This window comes from Temnothorax curvispinosus, unplaced genomic scaffold, assembly GCF_003070985.1.
Source record: "Temnothorax curvispinosus isolate PA1 unplaced genomic scaffold, ASM307098v1 QBEX01003970.1, whole genome shotgun sequence".
Lineage (NCBI taxonomy): Eukaryota > Metazoa > Arthropoda > Insecta > Hymenoptera > Formicidae > Temnothorax > Temnothorax curvispinosus.
In genome coordinates, this window is record NW_020213750.1 from 48,170 (window position 1) to 63,869 (window position 15,700).

General features: G+C 45.1%; 1 pseudogene; it reads right to left on the minus strand.

The window, feature by feature from the left end:
* Window positions 1–7,226: 7,226 nt before the first annotated feature.
* Window positions 7,227–13,693, minus strand: LOC112453063 (annotated as a pseudogene).
* Window positions 13,694–15,700: the final 2,007 nt, after the last annotated feature.

Consider the following 15,700-nt stretch of genomic DNA (forward strand, 5'->3'; position numbering starts at 1 on the left):
AGGCTCAAAGAGTGAGGGAAGCCCCGACCGTTGAGCTGCCGGCCGTCATCGTTGAAAACCTACGTGGCATAGACAAAGTGGCCGAGGGTTCTACAAATCTCAACGGCCGGATGAGAAAAGTGCTAAAAGAGGCGGCGCCAAAGATCTCAGCCGCCACGGGATAGTGGATCCAAAGAATGAAGCATCCGGAAACCGGCGACGGAAGAGACGTCGAAATTGAGGAATTGAGGCAAAAGATTTCTGTGCAAGAAGCAGAAATCCAAAGCCTCAAAGCGCTGCGTGACGTCAATACGCAGCTGCAGCTAAATATACAACAGCTGCAGCTACAGGTCACGCAGATTCAGCGCCAACCTCCACCGCTGACGCAACCCGAGGACATATTTCCGAAGGGAAATAGGCTGGATAGGGCGGCCAAGCGTAGGAAGACGCAAGTGATCGACAGCACCGGCACCAGTTCAGAGGAGGTGGACGTAATCGCTGCAGACGCTGACATGAACATGAAGGTGGACGGAGAGCCTGAGAGCTCGAGGGACGCAGTACTTGCGTAAATCGCGCAAGACGGCATTCCGGCGGTGATGAGGCCGGAGGTTCAGGGCGAATCCAAGGTGATCGACTCTGCAATGCCATCGAAGACTGCCGTCGGAAAATCAAAGAGTGCACTGACGTCATCCGCCGACGGTCGAAAAAACGAAGGCTTGGAGGATCGGCTACTCAGATCCCTCTCGAGGAAACTCGAGTCAATGTTCGAGGGAGTGATAGACCGACTCCCCCATGCAAATAAATTTCCCGTTAAGACCCCGATACAACCGGATGGGGGCGGATGGACAAGTCCCCCCCCCCCCCCTGCCGGGCACCGGTAAGTCTGCCCCGGAAAAAAGAAGGAAGAACGCTGCACCTAAGGCCACCTCGGGCGGAAGTGCAGCGCCCGCCAGCACCATCAAAGGACGGATAAAGGTGGGACTGCGCGACCAGCTCCACTTCCGGTGCCCACGACGCCGGCTGGGAGCACCGCGGCCAGTGAAACCTGGCCGACGGTAGTTAAGCGAGGAAAAAAAGGAGGTGCTGATAAAGCACTCCCTAAGGCAGGCACAGGCGGTACTGTGACCCAAGGACCGGGTCCCACGCCCCGAAGGGCAGGTACAGCGGCCGGGGGGTCGGTTCCCAAGCCCATGCCCAAAGGAAAAGGGTAAACTGGGGGTGCTGCGAACAGCAATAAACAGCCCCCCAAGAAGGAAAAAGTAAAAAATTACCCTTTCCTGCCCGCCGGACGATTATGCTGAGTGCATGAGGACAGTGCGCTCTGTAGTCGTGCTTTTGGAGCTTGGTATTGAACAAGCTTTGAATGTGCGCAAGACTGCCACGGGGGCCCTCGGGGGTCTAGAAGTAGCCGCCCCGGACAGTGCCAATAAGGCTGATTCCTTAGCGGAGCGAATGAGGGCCGTCCTCTTAGATAAAGAGGGCGTGAGAATCATGCGTCCTGAAATTAAAGCGGAAATCCGCTTTTCTGGACTGGACGATTCTGTCGCAGCGGAGGACGTTGGAGAGGCCCTGGCGAGGAATGGAGGAGTTGATCCCTCCACCATCATGCCGGGCCCCCCGAGGCGGGCGCCAAACGGCTTCTACACCGTCTTTGTAAGGTGCCCCCTCGTCGCTGCAAACAGACTAAGCAAGGAAACACGCATCGACATTGGGTGGGCCAGGGCCAGGATCGAGGTCCTGGACAAGCGCCCGATGCGGTGCTTTAAGTGTCTCGAAGTGGGACGCACGCGGGCCACGTGCCGGAGTGAGACTGATCGAACCGGTGCGTGTTACCGCTGTAGTGAGGCGGGGCACGAAATCCGCACCTGCAACGCCCCCGTTAGGTGCATCGTCTGCGCCGAAGCGGGACGTCCGAGCCAGCACAGGGTGGGAAGCAAGGCCTGCCCTGGTGCTGGCGAAAGGAGGAAGGAAAGAGGGGGTCCACCAGCCAAAAAAGGTAACGGTGGTAAGGTTTCTCTCCCTTCCAAAAAGAATAAGGCTTTCCCCGTCAAAAAGCCTGTCGTTGGTATAAGAAAAAAAACGAGGAAAACGCCGACATCTAAAACAACGCCGGCAAAAGAAGCGGGAAAGCTCCCCCCCTGCCAAGCCTACAAAGGTGACAGTGGTGGGTGAGGAAACATTAGTTGACCATAAGGTGACAGTTATACCTACTGTGGATTCGACGGATACGGCGATGGACTGGGCCGAGGAGGCGGACGCCATTGGGTGGCCGGCGTCCCCCTTTACATCGGCCGACGGGCCCACAACAGAGCTTGAGGCAGGCACGTCCCTCCTTCGGGACTTAGTGTAATGGAGGTGGAGGGGGAGGACTCTATCGTTGAGAACTCAGAATAATGCCCCTCCACCTCATTCAGGCGAACTTGAACCACGCCCGCGCCGCCCAGGATCTTTTCCTACACATTATGGCGGAGCGCGGATGTGGTTTGAGAGTGGTGGCGGAGCCGTGGCGCGTCCCGGCAAACCACCCTTGCTGGGCCGCGGACGACACGGGCTCCGCCGCCGTTACATGGTGGGATATGCCGCACTCCCCCCCCTGCTCGATGAGCGAGAGGGGTGTGGGATTTGTTACGGTCAAATGGAGGCTCATCTCCGTGGTGAACGTGTCCGCCCCCCAAAATGGAACCGGGCAGAATTTGATGGGATGCTGCACGATTTAGACGTGTGCGTGCCGAGGCATCTGACCTAATCGCTCGGCAGGGTCATGGTGGCGGGGGATTTTAACTCCAAAAACATACTTTGGGGCTCCCCCGTCACTGGCCTAAAAGGTCGTATCTTGAAGGGGTGGGCGTCGGACCTTGGCCTGGTCCTAGTTAACACGGGCCGGGCCAACACGTGCGTGCGCCGGCAGGGGGCGTCAATCGTTGATTTGACGTGGGCAAGTCCCCCTGCCGCGCGACAAATACGCAGCTGGAGAGTGGCGACGGAGCTGGAGACTCTGTCCGACCACTGCTACATTGAGGCGGTGTTCGACGCCGCCTCTCCAGCAATGGCTCGACGCCAGGACGCACAGAAACCAAAACGGAGGTGGGCCCTGAAAAAAATGAGCCCGGACCAGCGCGCCAACACGGGGGAGCTTTCGATATCGACAACGAGGTCGAAAGTTTGAGGGATCTGATGACGCGGGCATGCGATGCCGCAATGTTAGAAGGCTCCCGCCAAGACGCGCCGCGTACTGGTGGACGGACGACATCGCCGAACTCAGGCGGGCGTCCGTCCACTGCATGAGAAAATGGCTTCGTGCCAAGCCAACGTCGTGGCAACCGCGTCGTGGAAGGAACCGGAGAGGCCTAGCGTGTTGCCCCCCAGGCACTCTCCGGCGCAATCAGAGCGGCCAAGGAGAGCTCCTGGGAGGAGCTGCTCCACTAACTCAACGAGAATCCGTGGGGGCGCGCATACAAAATGGTCCTCAATCGTCTGAGACCATGGGCGCCCCCGTTGACGGAGTCCCTGGACCCCCAGTTCTCCGGCAGGGTTGTAGACGCTCTCTTCCCTGCCGGCGATGGCGGGGCCGTCCTCTTCCCGGAGGTCACAGGCCCGGAATGGAGCGACGAGCTGGGGGTTACCGGGGAAGAGTTGGAGCGAGCTCTCCGCAGGGTCAGGAGGAGTAAGCCTCCTGGCCCTGACGGTATCTCTGGGAGGGCATAGACCTTGGCCGCTGGGAAACTGACCGACAGGCTATTACGAATTTACACAGAATGCCGGAAGGTCGGTCGGTTCCCCGCCAGATGGAAAGAGGCCAGCCTGGTGCTCCTGCTCAACCCTGGCAAGCCCGCGGGCTCTCCGTCCGCGTACCGCCCGATATGCCTGCTGGACAAGGTCGGCAAGATTTTCGAAAGAATTATTGCCGAACGCCTCGTCCAGCACCTATCTCGGTGCGAGAGTCGGAACCTCTCCGACGAACAATTCGGTTTCCGCGCGGGCAGATCCACGATCGACGCGATTATTCGCGTCGTTGCCCGTACGGAGGAGATTACGGACCAGGGCGGGGTAGCGTTGGGAGTCGACTTCGACGTACACAACGCGTTCAACTCCCTGCCCTGGTCGGTTATAGGAGAGACCCTTCTAAGAGCCGGCATATCTCCCTATTACATTAGGTTGATCGCCGACTACTTCCAGGAGAGGGGGCTAATGTACGTAGACCAAGAGAGGGTCCTTAGGATCAGGATCATGGGGTGCGGTGTCTCGCAAGGGTCCGTGTTGGGGCCCCTGTTGTGAATCATCGCCTATGACTTGGTCCTGCGGGCTGCTCTCCCTGCCGGCTGTTGGTTGTCTGGGTACGCAGACGATGTGTACCTGGGGGTCGGTGGGGAGACATGGCAGGAAGCATTTAGGCTGGCCAACGTGGCGGCAGCCACGGTGGTGCGCGCAATCAGGCAGTTGGGCCTCCGGGTGGCCCCGCAGAAGACCCAGGCCTGCTGGTTCTTCAACCGGCTACGGCGCGGCCCTGGCAGGCCGCGTAGGATCCTGACGGGTGGACCAGGTACCCGCCAGGGGGTACAATATGGTGCCTGCCGGGGGCGGGTGGGCTCTGCGGGAGGCGCCTCTTGGGGGTCTCTGCCTGGACATAGAGGGCGTCCGCGTCTCAATTCAGTCCCAACTTAAATATTTGGGACTGTGGCTGGATGAGGCCAGGAGGTTCAGCGAGCACGTTGCCCGCATGGTACCAAGGGCCCAAGCCATGGCTGACGGCCTGACCAGATTATTGCCTAATTTGGACGGTCCTGGCGGGCACGTGTGTCGCCTCTACGCGACAACGGTTCACTCCGTACTTTTGTACGGAGCGCTTGTATGAGCGGAGGATGACGGAGAATTCTACCCTCTGCAGGCAGCTCGTGGCTGTCCAACGGCTTATCGCGAGCCGGGCAGCCCGAGCGTACAGGACCGTCTCGCACGTGGGGGTGTCGGTCCTCGCCGATATCCCGCCGATCGATCTCCTCGCCATGATTCTCCAAGTCAGGTTGTAACCGAACGGACTACAGGAAGGTACGATTCGCGCTGGATGTCCATATAATCAACGGTCGCCACTCGGTTTGACCTTGAATAACCGAGAAGGTAAGTATCTATGTTTCCGTAGTATATCAATTTAACTAATTTCTCCTTTCTTTTAGGTTCCCGCCATGGATGGATCATCGCCGTCGCCGACACTCTGGATCACCGCTGCCACCGCTGACCAGGATCAACGAGGGACTTCGATGGAGCGACACCGCTGGACCAGGTAAGTACCAGGTAAGTAAAAGGTAAGTAAACGTGATAATTCCGGAAATATTTTGATAACTGATTAATTAATTTATTTAATCTTCATTGTTCACAGTGTTGGTTGTTCACAAATCTTCAAGTTACACAAGATGGTGGTCGCACGTATCATTAAGTCACGACGCACAAGTTTTCGGCGGTATACAATACCGTTCGCGTTTGTAAGGGATGTCTCGGTAATAATAACGCGTTCTGCGGGCGTTCCCGTTTGTTAGGGATGTCTCGGTACGATTTAATTCGAAATCGGATCACAATTGCGGAAGTTATCGCGACAACATGAGAGATACGAGTTGTACGTGTTACCTTTGAGACGATCCACGAGAGACTGCCTCGAGCCGCAGGGCTCTCTTGGGCTCCCCACTTCTCGTTACATCCCCACTTCGTCGCCTGTTTGCGCCGTAGTGCCAGATGTTCCGACCTTCTCTTTCCCCCTCTTTACGTGTTTACGCGTTCGGGAGTTCCAGATGTTTCCCATGGAAATTTCCGCTGTTTTCGCGTTCTAGGGGCCTCGCCGCCCTGGTGCTTGTGCACCGGTTTTTCACCTTCGGCGTTTTTCGTCTGCCGCCGACCTATGCGCACGTCTTAATTATACCTATTTTACGCGATTCCGTACGTTTTTCCTGTGGACGATGTCCAGGTGTCTCGCACCCGGGACGTCAATGACGCCGACCTACTCTGACCACTCTTGGTAGTTGACTGAACCTACTTCCGCGACCATTCCCAGGGGATGACGTCTGGGTCGGGAGATCGCGGGACGTCGCCGTATCTTTGGTCCGGGTGACCGGATTTCGTCGCCGACCTACCCTGGCGGTATCCTAGGTTCGTCTGGTGTGTCAGGGCTAGTCCTTCCTCGGGGATGATGTCCGGGAAGCTGAATCGTGGACCGTTCTCTGGATTTGCCTCCACGTCACCGGGTCGCGTCGCGGACCTATTCTGACTTCTTGCGAGACCTCGCTGGTCCGTCAGATGCTAAGTTTTCGCGTGTCGCCCTAACTCTCGCGTAGTTTATCGGACAGCGTCACTGACTTAGCCTGTCTATCTGTTTAGGCCCCTACGTGGGCCAGGACTTAGTTTCTCGCGTGTCGCGCTAATACTTTAACATTGCATCTGACCGCCCTATCGACTTAACTTGTTTTTCAGATTTGTCTCTTAGTCCGGGAGCCAGCTGCCATTTTAAGTAAATTATTTTAAGAAATCTGAGATTTTCCGCTAGTGTTCAATTCGGTCTGCTAATAAACGAAGTGAACGTCAGCTTCCATGGTAGCGGTGGGTGTTGCCGCGGCAGCCACCCACACACGTATAATTATAATAAAAATAAACGGACATAAAGAAAGCTGAGACTTTGTTTGTACGTTTATTATGATCTAAATAAACGGAAAATAATAGTCAGCTGACTTCATGGTGGGGGGTTGTACGTCAGCTTCTTGCCCAAACATGCGAAAAATATGCGCTGAGTAAACTTATACTAAGAAAGCTGAAATTTGGGGAAGTTATAGTCAACTTTAACAATTTCACGAAAATAATTGTCCGCTGAGTTTTTTGCGGTGGAAAAGTGCTCAGCTGACGACTGAAAAATACGGCGCATCGCTATGCGCGCGGGCGCGTGGCGTCCTTCACTGCATCAGCTGAGCACTTTTCCACTGCGAAAACCTCAGCGGACAATTATTTTCGTGTAACTGTTACAGATAACTATAAGTTTACAAAGTTTTAGCTTTCTTGATTTCAAATAACTTGATTTTTATTAATAAAACGGTGCGTATATGCGCGCGGGCGCGTTGCGCCTATTTCACGGCATCAGCTGCTTCTCTCTCACGCTAAATTATGCTATTGATTATATTCAAATATGTAATTATATTTAACGCATTTATTGACAAAAATAATTTTTTATTTACGTTTTTTTTTTAAATACGTATGAGGTATGAGACATTTACTCTTCAGTCTTCCTTATCATCGCCCTCAAACTCTTGCTCGCTTTCGTGGTCGCTGTAATCCATATCGATCATCGGCGTCCGATCCTCATCATCTGTAAGCAAATATAATAAATAATATATTATTACATAATTTTAATCCCCGCCGCACATACGCAATTCCAAACAATACATCCCTTAATACGTTATCCTTATTAAAGTGACACATTGTGGCATTATAGCAAACGTTTGTGCTGGCACACGTGTAGAGGGGAATTTAGCCGTAAATCGGAACCAAGAAAAGACGAGTGAGCGCGTGCACTTGCCGCATGCACGCATAACTGTGGGATTGATGGTAATTTATTGATCGACGTGAGCGGCTGAAGCGTTTCTCGTTAAGTATGTGAATAATTTGTGCCAAATTCGTGTGTCTATTTAAATGAGCTTGCAGTTGGTCCTTCATTATAGAATGCGCGTTGATCACCGGATTCGTCAGACCTAAAGATATCAGCGAGACTCTCGTCATTACACAATTCTCATCGAGCAAACACTTGAAATTGGATATCAACGTAGAAAACTTACTCCTACCAAATATCATCTTAAAAACCTTGTCGTTTGTACTCCACTGTACGGTGACAGTTGCACCTTGATTTAGACCATACGCAAGAACCAGCTTGCTATAACTGTAACACTTAATGCTAACCATGTTGCGTAAGTTGGATTTCTTTAGAATAAAGAAATCAGACATTGCAAATTACACAGAAACGTAAATGATGTGTGACTTATAAAATTTAATCGTAATGTATGACACACCCATTTTGAAATATTTAGCTAAATCTTGAACAATTGAATATAAATGCATTATTTGTGCCCAATTGTTTAATAAAGCATTTATAGTGCGGGAGACGGTATCGACCATATCCATTTTGTATTGAAAATAAACTGATCTTTGTAAACCTGTAAAGATTGCACTTGAATAACTCTTTTATTAAAATAAGCAAAAGACGATGATGCATTTTATTTGCTCACGAGAGAACGTCCGATTTAACTCATTGTCAGTCAAAACAGAAGGTACGTGTGCCATATTTTATAGTTAAAATAGAAATATTAATTTTCATACGTTATATACACAAATATATGCACAAATATATATACATATATGATTTTTTAAAAATGTAATTACGCAAAAAAAACTAAAAAAGTAAAAGTCTTATTGACGAATTTGTAATAAATACTTTATTGTCAAATTCGTAATTTTAAACTGTAGAATTAAGAAAAATATACATATTAATATTAAGTAAATTCTCTTACATACAAGAAGACTACCAAAAAATACAAATTCCACTGTTCAAGTTTTAGCCATGCCCTTACCCTAAACTCTAATCGAGACACTCGGGAATCTTTTAAGAAAAGCGTGCCACAAGCACTGCTCGTAATCATGCTCGGCAAAGGCGGAGGCAATTGAACAAGTTTGTGCACCAATGCCGTGGCATTCGCCTCAACTTGGAGACCTTGATGGGCTATCTGTCTCTCATCTAATAAGCTGCATATTAATGTTAAATTAAAACAATTTGTAATACGACATCTCGAAGCACACGTTGCTTTGCAAGAGACACGTCTTGTAAAAAAAAAAGAAAAATAATCAATGAGAAAATAAAATCTTACTTCTTGAGCCAGAGTTACGAACGATATTCGCTCGTCGCACAAAGCGACGACATGCGTCAACTCTGGAATAAAGTAAGCCGGATGCTTTGGTCTTCTATTCTATGACGTTCCTACCGCGTCTGTCCTTCCTCCGACCCCGGTGCTTCTACGTTTGTTGTTGATCGTCTCCATCACTTTTGTAACACACCTCATGTTGATCATTATTCCCTAAAAAATTCACCTGTTAAATTTCCTTAAAAATAGCTGAGCAGTATGCCGATACCACACTGAACGATGCCAGATGTTTATTATCCGTACACTGTATTATATTGCATAACGATAACGAGCAAAAAGAATATGAGTATGTTAGTAAGAGTTTGTGAGAAAATTGATCTTAACATTCTCAGGCAGAGCAGATTATATGTATATGTACTTAATACGAGAACATTGCATGTATATGTATTAGCTCGATAACACTAATTAAGCTAATTATAAAAATGGCTAATTGGTTATTATATGATAATATCAGTTTTACGAGCAAAACTTTCCTCCTTTTCTATCATTTATATACATATATGTATGCATGTGTTATAATTATATTAATCAATTAAAGCAAATGTTTAAAGTACAAACCGCTATAAGATCTGGTATTGACATATAAGTAAGAATCTGATTTTTGTATAATACGTACAGTGTACGTATACCTATCATTAATAATTAGAAAAGATTTAAAAGTTGCTGGAAATCGATAGTAAAGAAACATCATTATATAAAATCATAGGGATTAAATCTAAATTGTATTAAACCTAAATTGTAAGTTACTTACTTACACAACATATCTTTTATCTACATACTTACGCGTCTATACCAAGTACAAAATAACCGATAAACTACAAGTACATGCACATCTATATAAATCATTTACTTATTCATGTAACAATTTAATGACGAACAAATATTATAGTATTGCTAATTATTGTCATTCATAATTATTAATTTTAATATCTAATGTTTAGAACGAGCAAGGTCTGTAGTGTCGTTAAATAAAAATGAGAAAAAAAAACAAAAAAATCAAGTAATAAACAATAAACGTTAACATACGTAAATTTCTCGTACTCATCTTTATTTCAAGACATAATATAAAAGTTATATAAATCTACTCACCATTATCGACACTTGTAAACGGGCCATGTGTAATTACAAAAGTATCAAACTCAATAAGGCCTTTGGACCTTTAGATACATTTTTGGTATTTCTGTTTCAATACTACCATCGTGCGGATCGTTTTCGATGAAACTGTGCTTCACTACAGTGAAATAGACAGAGCACTTTATTTCACATGGCGAGCTTTCTCTTTCTCTTTAAACGCGACAATCTGGAATAAAGCATATCGCAAAACATATGTATAAGTACACACACACATACCGTAACAAAACTCAGATAAGAATATTTTTATTTATTATCGCAGTTTTTGAAATTAATAAAAATAAATATGTACCAATATAACTGTAGGATGTCTGTGCAATTTTACAAACATCCGATGTCGACTATTCTTAGACATAGGATGATCCGGATGATGCAAAACAGGCAAACGTTCGTGCGAGGTGACTGGCGAGATGTGCTGCAACGTTTTTCTCGCAATGTCTCTGCGTTATCAAAAAAAATCTGTCGAAACCAATTTTACTTAAAATTTGCTGGAATGAGCTCACAAAAGCAGGATCGTCGCGATAATTAGTATACCTCAGTTCAGAGATAAGTGTCGGAAGACGCGAATGATTTCCGTTCAGCGCCGTTATTAATTCTGGGACAAGCGGTGCGTCGTATTGAGGGACGTAATACTGTAGCATACCGGTATGAGTGTCGACTGTGACTAACAGAAGTTCAGCACGTAAATATGGTTGCAATATAAGTACTGATAGAGAATAGCTGGAGATCCCGCTAAGGTACCTAAGATATCATTTAAATTAATACTTTGTTGTTTCATTCTTAAATATAAAAAGCAAAAGACGAAGAAAAATATATTCTCAACTTACATTCAACGTCTTTCAGCATCGCTTATAGCTCTTGCTTCAATTCGGATAAACGACTTTGCGTCCGGATGTAGATAGTGTGTACGAGTAAGCATTCCATCGATAATTGGTCCGACCTGATGGCTCTATGCGCTATATGCACAACTGCGAAGGGTCTCGCAGGGTCGTGTTGATTCACTTGAACAGTTAATCTCTATATCCAAGCTCCGATCGTGGATCTTTACTCGTTAATTCCCTGAAAAGATGTCATATATGAATATAAACATCCTGTGCATGTACAGAATCTTTTGTTAAATTTCTTTTGAACGTGTATATGTGCGCATTACTCTTACCTCCAATAAGATATGGAAAGACATTTGCCAGGTGTACATTCATCTACGTGAATATGATCGTACAATTTGTCTCGTATCAGCCTTAACGTTTGAGAATATAAAATTTGTAATTGTAACGACCGACAAAAATAATGCAGGATATAATACACTTCTGATAGTGGATTAGTACTTTCAGCCAATTGCGATTGAACAACCTGTCATAGAGGAAAATTTCATTTCTTCAACAATTTCTTAAACATTTTAGAGTTTATAATTTATTGACTTGACCGTGGGACAAACGTACTTGATGTACGTATCGAGTTTGCAAAAGATGTACCAATGCCTTGCCATCTCCAGTCTCCCTATCTGAAATCAAAATTTCCAATTCTAACAATCTTCATGGTACTGTCGGCTCATCACCCATAACCATAAGAGACACCGAAAACTCTTGTTCAACAAACGTCACCCTTCCTGCCTCGATCTATATATCGATAATAAATTGAATTTAATTAACGATACTTTCTTCTATAAAATAATTATATAATGTAACTTTAAACAGAATTTATATTTGTCTCATTGTTTCGTATGTACCTTTAAATTACGCATTTGTGGTAGCAAATTTCCAGTGACCAACGTATGCTGAATAACCTGATTCAATTTCTGCAACGTACTTTTTTTTAAGGAATGATGGAATCCGGAGGCACTATTCTCTCCTGTTCGAAAGTACAAATGGGTAATTATTCAGTTAAAGGGGCTCACCTCAAATCTCGATGTAAATATGCTCAATCGACGCGTTTTTGTACGAAACGAAAGAATCTGGCAGAAAAAAGTGTCGCTCTGTCCCGCGACGCGAGATATTAAACGTTAAAGTTGACAGGAATCAGGTTATGATTCTTGTCATACCGACGACATGTAGCAACACTGAACGTGCCCTGCGGCCACATGCGCATGCTCAGTGGTTGCACGCGCATGTAAAACTGCGCCAATTTTAAATGAATCAATCGTGCAGAATAACCAAGCATCTCGATTCAAGCAGTTAGGTCTTACGCTGCGAGTTTCATTAGTTTAATTATGCGTGGGAAACACACACATACACACACACACGGGAAGGTGCGAGGGGGGGGCCTTTGGCCCCCCCTCCCCCGCACCCACCCCGTCGGTAGGCAGCGTGGACCTTGCTTTACAACATAAAGTACATGCTAAGTTGTAAAGCGAAATTATAAAGCACATGCATGGAGGGGTGCAAGGGGGCTTACATGCGTGAGCGCACGTGAACAGAAAGGCTTTTCTCCCCTGCACCCTCCCCTATGCATGTACTTTATAATTTCGTTTTACAACTTAGCATGTACTTTATGTTGTAAAGCGAGGTCCACGCTGCCTACCGACGCGGTGGGTGCGGGGGAGGGGGGGCCGAAGGCCCCCCATCGCACCCCCTCGTGTGTGTGTGTGTGTGTGTGTGCTTCCCACGCATAATTAAACTAATGAAACTCCCAGCGTGAGACCTAACTGCTTGAATCGAGATGCTTGGTTATTCTGCACGATTAATTCATTTAAAATTGGCGCAGTTTTACATGCGCGTGCGGCCACTGAGCATGCGCATGTGGCCACAGGGCATGTTCGTAGTCGCCAGTAGTCGCTACAGCTCGTCGGTATGACAGGAATCATAACCTGATTCCTGTCAACTTTAACGTTTAATATCTCGCGTCGCGGGGCAGAGCGACACTTTTTTCTGCCAGATTCTTTCGTTTCGTACAAAAACGCGTCGATTGAGCATAATTACATCGAGATTTGAGGTGAAGCCCCTAAACTAAATAATTACCTACAAATGTAATAATTTTTCGAGTCGTATTACTTTAAAACATGATTGTTATTTTCCTCCGTGCATACTCACTCAAATGCAAGCCGGTAATCTACCGTATGTTCCAGTGGTAAGTACTTTTACGGCTGCAGGGATATGAAAATTCGAAAGTCTGGCGTGTATCAAGGTTTCACGAGCCATCCTCGCCAGCATGTCCGCGGTATCGACAAAAAGCAATGACTGCTTATCTAAAAACGCCATTATATGCCGAAAGGAAGAATACATTTATAGTAGATTATATATTTCAATTAAATGACTACAGAACGTGTGAAAATGTATATTTTACTGTAGATTTATCCACTTTAGACGCGCTATTCGCCCATTTTACCAGTGCCAACAACCGAACGTACAGTTGCCTCGTTCGAGCGGAAAAATTGTAAATTTCAATTTTGCGTTCCATGTCCGTTTTACGAGGTAAACTAAACAGAACAAGTCACAAAAACATAGATCATGTTGCAAAATATTGAGGTATACTTGTCGACATTCCATATTTTATACGTACAGTTTGGCAAGAACAGTGAGTTCATGATACGTTCGTTGTATGATAAAATCTATGAGCATGCCTAAGGATATAGATCCACCACGATTGCCTTCCTGTGGTATGTTGTTTGTGATAGGAGTGTGATGACCCTCTAGAGGTACTGGCGCCATTTTGATATCGCTTTTGATACAAAATATTTAAACTTGATGTATACGTGTAGATATCTCCTCTACAAACGGTAAAGATGTTATTATTATTTTAAAAATATACAGATAGATAATACATAAACAATATATTTGTCCTTTTATTAAATATATTTTATATTAACAGTATAGTATATATATATATATATGTCTTACATCTTTAAACATTACTACTCAGTTACTATTATTTTCAAAAACATTGTTACTCGGTTACAGGAACACACACACGTGCTTGTAATATTTTTTACAAAAAAATTAAGTATACCTAATGACTCGGAAGAAAGTTTGATATCTTTGTGTGAAATACACTTTGTGTAAATCATCAGTTTTACCCCAAGTGACTATTCCTGGATTAGATATTTAAATTGACATTGAAATTAAGCCAATACTTATGAAATAAATTTCAACTTAACGTAATTTAATAAATTATAGGTCTGTTCTATTAAGCTAAACTTGCACAGTTCATCTTTTCTCCTTTTCCCTCTTTATGTGAAAAAAAAAAGGATAAACCATGCAAGAAGTTCAGCTAAAAGAATAGGCCTTGTTACGATAAAATAGTAGAAATTGATGTATTCTAATTGGGATATAAAAATCATCTCAAGTGATTATTACCAAGTTTAATATTTAAATTGACATTAAAGTTACATTAAAGGCCAATTCCTTTTAGTGACACAAGTCGACACAAGTATCGTTCTGTCTTTGTTATTCATTGAATGGCAAGAAGGATAGAACGATGTTTGTTTCAACTTGTGTCACTAAAAGGAATTGGCCACAAGTTAACATTTATAAAACTACCTGACGTTGTGATCCATCCTAGAGTGTGGTGCCGTCCAATCGCGAATAAATGTGTCCATGGAAAATCAAAAAGGTTCTAGCTCTATATAGATTCAATATTCTGGTCATCTATGTGGATATGAGAATCCGATCGAATTTCACAGATTTTAGCTTTCTCGACAGACGACGATTCAGCGACTGAAGTTTGCCACAATTGTATCGGGATCACCGGTCTTGAATCAGGGAAACTGTGTAAGCATAAAGCCCGAAATCGATTGAAATAGAGATAATTTCGGGCGACAATTGCCGCTGTGCAATTTGGTCCACAGATACTGCTTACCCCCCGCAGCTTGTGTACGGCGATGGCGATGGTGATGGTGGATGAGACACATGAAACCGAGGTACTGGCGCGCGCGCGCGTACAGCTAGCACGTAGATTTACACATATCTGTAAGTATATTGAAAATCAAGGAAAACTATTCAATTTTTGGAAAGGATAGTGGCGCAGCTGTGAATGATAAAGATAGCAGAATCTTTTTTTTTTCTAAAACGTTTTTTTCAAATAATCACTACTTTGATGAAATTGTATAATTTTTTAAGCTTAAACACCAAAATATTTAATATTGGAAAATAAGGAAAAATAATATCTAATTAAATGTTTGTTAACAAATTCCTCAATCATTCTTAGAAAAAATTAAATTATTATTAATATCAATGTTTAATTACCAAATAAAACTTGGATTTTACTTGTTCTTTACTCTATGCCTTTGCGAGCTCCTTCGGAATACTCTGATCGACGGCTGATCAATTCGTTGAGAAAATATAAAGAATGTTGTTGGCGGCGACGACGACGACGATAACTACGGCAACGACAACGACGATTTGTCTCTTGTCCCCCTGGAGACAATAAACTGTGTGCAACTGTAACATGGAACAAACACAGATATTTGAAATTAAAGATATAAACTTTGATAAAATTAATGAAAAATTTTTTATATGCAACCTAAATTATCAGAAATAATATCAATACATATAAATTTTCACATTTTTCAATCATGTACAATTTAATACGCACCGTGCAAGTTTAGCCCATATGACGCTGTTCGCGAAATCGCTGATTAATCCCGATGGGAGCGGGATGAGAAGGACGCGCGTGGAAGGTGTTAAACTAATTATTCACTTTATTTTTGTGTAACTCAG